At 42.8% G+C, this 4,433-nt stretch overlaps 1 non-coding gene across 1 annotated transcript; it reads right to left on the bottom strand.

Annotated features, from left to right (window-relative positions):
• Positions 1-2,666: 2,666 nt before the first annotated feature.
• LOC142435233 (U6 spliceosomal RNA) lies at positions 2,667-2,773 on the bottom strand. Its single transcript, XR_012781336.1, has one exon. It is a non-coding gene; the product is annotated as a U6 spliceosomal RNA (small nuclear RNA).
• Positions 2,774-4,433: the final 1,660 nt, after the last annotated feature.

Genomic DNA, 4,433 nt, shown 5'->3' with positions numbered 1-4,433 from the left:
GTTCCCTTCCATTCCTACTTCACTGAGACTGTCTATCATGCTTGGATATTGAACTTTATCTTCTTTTCTGTATTAATCGATACAATCATATGGATTACACTGGCTGATTTTAGATTGCTTAACTCAACCATCCATTTCTGGAATATATACCCACATATTTTTTTTGGAAAAAATTGGGAGGAAGTAAATCCACAAGCTTTTTAAATGATAAAATTAAAATGAATGTACTTATTAATGAAGGCTGTATCCCAAATTCCTCTTTTCTGTACCATCAGTATTTTGGTGGGAAAGAATACCAATCACTTTTTTCATTTTATTTTATTATGTGACTCTCTCCCTCTCCCTCTTTTTCTATAAGGTCCGCTTTTTTCTCTTCACATCCGGAGTACAGACTAGGGCACTTAATAAGAATCCCCTACATCGATTCAGAAGAAATGAAAACTCTCGAGTATGTTCACATATCCCCCTGACTTACGAATCCAAAGGAGACACAATCAAAGATGAGAGTAAGTGTAAAGTGCAATCCTCGTTTATGTAACAGTTAACTCTGCAAGATTGGTTTCTCATTCATTTCTTCACCGGATCCTCCCAATGGCCGTGGAGGATAGGCAGACTAGTTATTGATATTCCATTTTATGTGGTTACAAGTTGGACAGGTAACTGCAAGCTTAGCAGTTCAAAACCACCAGTTGTTTCAAAGGAAAAAGATGAGGCTTTCTACTCTCACAAACAGTTATAGTCTCAGAAACTCACAGGGACAGTTCTAGCTTGTCCTATAGGATCAGTCTGAGTCGGAATCGACTCAGTGACAGTGAGTTTGGGTGGAATGTTTTGTTGTTGTTGTTGTTGTTAGGTGTAGTGGCATTGGTTCTGACTCATAGTAACCCTATGAATGAAACAATGCTCGGTCCTGCTTGGCTGCTAACTGAAGGCTTAGTGGTTTAAACCCCCCAGCCATGCCACAGGAAAGGGACATAGCAACCTGCTTTCGTAGAAATGACCGCCTTGGAAACTTTATGGGGCATTTTACTCTGTCCTATAGACTCGATATGAGTGAGAATCAAGGGATAGGCAATAGATTTGTGTGTTGGTTGGTAAGGCAACTGCTAGGTCTTTTAAGGGTTACGTTTCTAACAATTTAAAATGAAAGGTGTCGGAGCTACAGTTCCCATCCTCTCCAGTTCACTCACTTCAGCTAAGGAATACCAAATTCAGTCATGAAACCAAGAGCATAGGAACGATGATCTCGTGGGTTCATGCCCAGAGCCAGGCTTCTAAAGAAGCATACCGGAGCCTCAAAAATTGTCCGTATCTTTGGCTTGTATTATTCTGTTTGGTTTTCGCTTGTCCACATTAGGATGTAGCTTAAAGGTGTCCTGCCATTGGTGGTCACGCTCTTGAAGTTGTGCTATATGTTTTTTCCATTTGTCAATATATGAAACAAATTGATGAACCAATAGAGACAGCAAGTGGAATAAGGGTTTCTGGGCAAGGGGAGTTCAGGGTTGGAGCGGGGGAGGGGGGGCGAGCTTGAAGGGGAAATGATGTCAAGGCGCTCATGTAGGAAAAGGATATTTGCAATTGGATTATGGTGGCAAGTGTACACTTTTGCTTGACATGATTGCACTATGGAATGATATGATATATAGTAATAAAAAAGAGGAACTAATATGTCTGGGCACGTCAAGTCCTAACACCACACTCTACATTTCGCAGCCCAATGCCAAGGCTAAACTCACTCCCACCCCTCCCACATTGGCTCATCATTTTCTTGCCAGCTCCCCCAAATCTATGATTCTCTGGAATTAATGTGACAAAATCCCAGTGAGTCACACTCCTCTTTGAGGTCCTTTAGGAGACAACTAAATTAACTGTGAGATCCTGAACTGGATTTGTGAGAAGATTGGATAAAGCCCATATTTTAGTTCATAGTCTTGTGCCAACATGACTGGCTTAGTTTTACTCGTTGTACTGCGGTTATGTAAAATGTTCTTTTAAGAAAAGTGGGTGGATGAGTATACAAGCCCTCCCTGTACTATTTTTGCAATGTTTCCGTAAATCTAAAATTCTTTCAAAAAAAGCAGCCTTTGAGAATTCTTCTACTGGCTCTTCACTGACCTAAGGATTCAGTCCAAATTCTTCATTTTACTTTGGAAAGAGTGCATGGCCTATGCTCTCCCCCAGGCACATATGGTGCTCACGACTGTCCAGGAAATTCTGACCCATTGTGACCCTACAGGACAGACTAGGACTGCTCCTGTGGGTCCCGGGAAAGCATAACTCTTTACGGGAGTAGAAAGCCTCACCTTTCTCCTTGTAACTTCGAGCTGCTGACTTTGTGGTTAGCAGTCTAATTTCTAAACCACTTTATCACCAGGGTTCCAGCTAAGGGATTACAAAAGTTGTTGATTATTTTATTCATACCACTTCATTTCATTTTTGTTCTTTATTGTTTCTGTTGGGTTTACCAGTTTGTGAAGCACGGGAGTGGGTGCTAAGAGATAATAACTGATGCAAAGGTTCCTATGAATGTAGGGGTTGGGGGAGGGGAAGTGGAGGGGTAGGGGGATTACTGGAGTAAACAATGAAGGTGGGAGGGGGAGTGAGTACTAGAACTGAAGGTGATTACACAACTCATTTATTTTTTGTTTTGTTTTACACAACTCTTTTTTTAATGGAACACCACGAATTTGCGTGTCATCCTTGTGCAAGGGCCATGCTTATCTTCTCTGTATCAGTCCTATTTTAGCATATGTGCTGCTGAAGCAAGCACTACACAATTCATTTCAAAGGCGATTTAATCTCTTTTTTTATTTTACTATTCATTCATTTACTTTGCCAAGGGGTGTACAGGAAACAGAATTTGGGTAGAGGTAAAAGAAATTGAAACCCAACTGCCATCAAGTTAATTCTGACTTATAGAGAGGCCCAATAGGACAGAGTAGAGTAGCTCCCTAGGGCTTCCGAGGGTGTACATCCTTTTCTTCTTCTTTTTTTTAATCGTTTTATTAGGAGCTCATACAACTCTGTTTTTCTCTTTTTCCTTTTAGAGGAAATTTTATTGTGTTAAGTATCCAACTCATCAGATCAAAAAATGGATTTAAAAACAAAAACCCAACTGAGAGAGGCCTTTTTTTCCCTCCTTGTGAGTATACATGTAGATTTGAGATTGCCCTCAATAGTCTTTGAATACAACTCTTTTTTTATTTTAATAAATCTTTTTATTGGGGCTCATACAGCTCTTATCACAATCCATACATACATCAATTGAGCAAAGCACCCTTATACATTCGTTGCGCTCGTCATTCTCAAAATTCGCTTTCCACTTGGGTTCCTGGAATCAGCTCGCTTTCCTTTTTTTCCCCTCCCTCTCCCTCCCCGCTTCCCCCTTCCCCCTGCTCCCTTAATAGTTTATAAATAATTATTTTATCTTATCTTACATTGCCCGGCGTCTCCCCTCACCCACCTCCCCATTGACCATCTCCCAGAGAGGAGGTTACACATAGATCTCTAAGATCGGTTCTCCCTTTCTACACCCCCTTCCCTCCCGGTGTCGCCACTTCCACAGCTGGTGTTGAGGGGTTCATCCGTCCTAGATTCCCTGTGTTTCCAGATCCCTACTGCACCGCTGTACATCTTCTGGTATAACCAGGTCCGCAAGGTAGAATTGGGGTCATGATAATTGGGAGGGGAGGAAGTGTTCAAGAACTAGAGGAAGGTTTTGAGTTTCATTGTTGCTACACTTAACCCGGAGTGACTCATCTCCTCCCCACTACCCCTCTGCAAGGGATGTCCAGCTGTCTATAGATGGGCATTGGGTCCCCATCACGCACTCCCCCTCATTCATGGTGATGTGATTCCCCCCCACCCCCCGCCTTTGTTGTTTGAGACCTGGTCTTCTCTGCCCTTCACGATCACCCATGTTGGTGTGCTGCTTCCGTGTGGGCTTTGTTGCTTCGGGGCTAGATGACCGCTTGTTTGCTCTCAAGCCTTTAAGTCCCCAGACGCTATATCTCTCAGTATCCGGACACCATCAGCCTTCTTCACCACACTTGCTTATCCACACCTTTGTCTTCAGCGTTTATGTGATGAAGGTGATCACACAAAGATTGTTTTTGTTCCTTGGTGTCTGCTACCTGGTCCATTCAACACCTTGTATTCGCTTAGGCTGTGTGTTTCCTCTCTGTGGGCTTTGTTGCTTCTGAGCTAGATGGCCGCTTGTTTGCCTTCAAGCCTTTAAGATCCCAGACACTATCTCTTTTGATAGCTGGGCACCATCAGCTTTCTTCACCACGTTTGCTTACACACACGTCTGTCTTCAGCGATCGTGTCGGGAAGGTGGGTATCATGCAATGACCGTTTAGCTGGGCAAGGTGCTATTGTATTGAGGAACTGTGCGTGAGGAGGTCCAATGTCCATCTGCTACCCTACTA

The sequence above is a fragment of the Tenrec ecaudatus genome, chromosome X (genome assembly GCF_050624435.1).
Source record: "Tenrec ecaudatus isolate mTenEca1 chromosome X, mTenEca1.hap1, whole genome shotgun sequence".
NCBI lineage: Eukaryota > Metazoa > Chordata > Mammalia > Afrosoricida > Tenrecidae > Tenrec > Tenrec ecaudatus.
The sequence above is the reverse complement of the archived record's forward strand: the minus strand, read 5'-3'. Positions and strand labels throughout refer to the sequence as shown.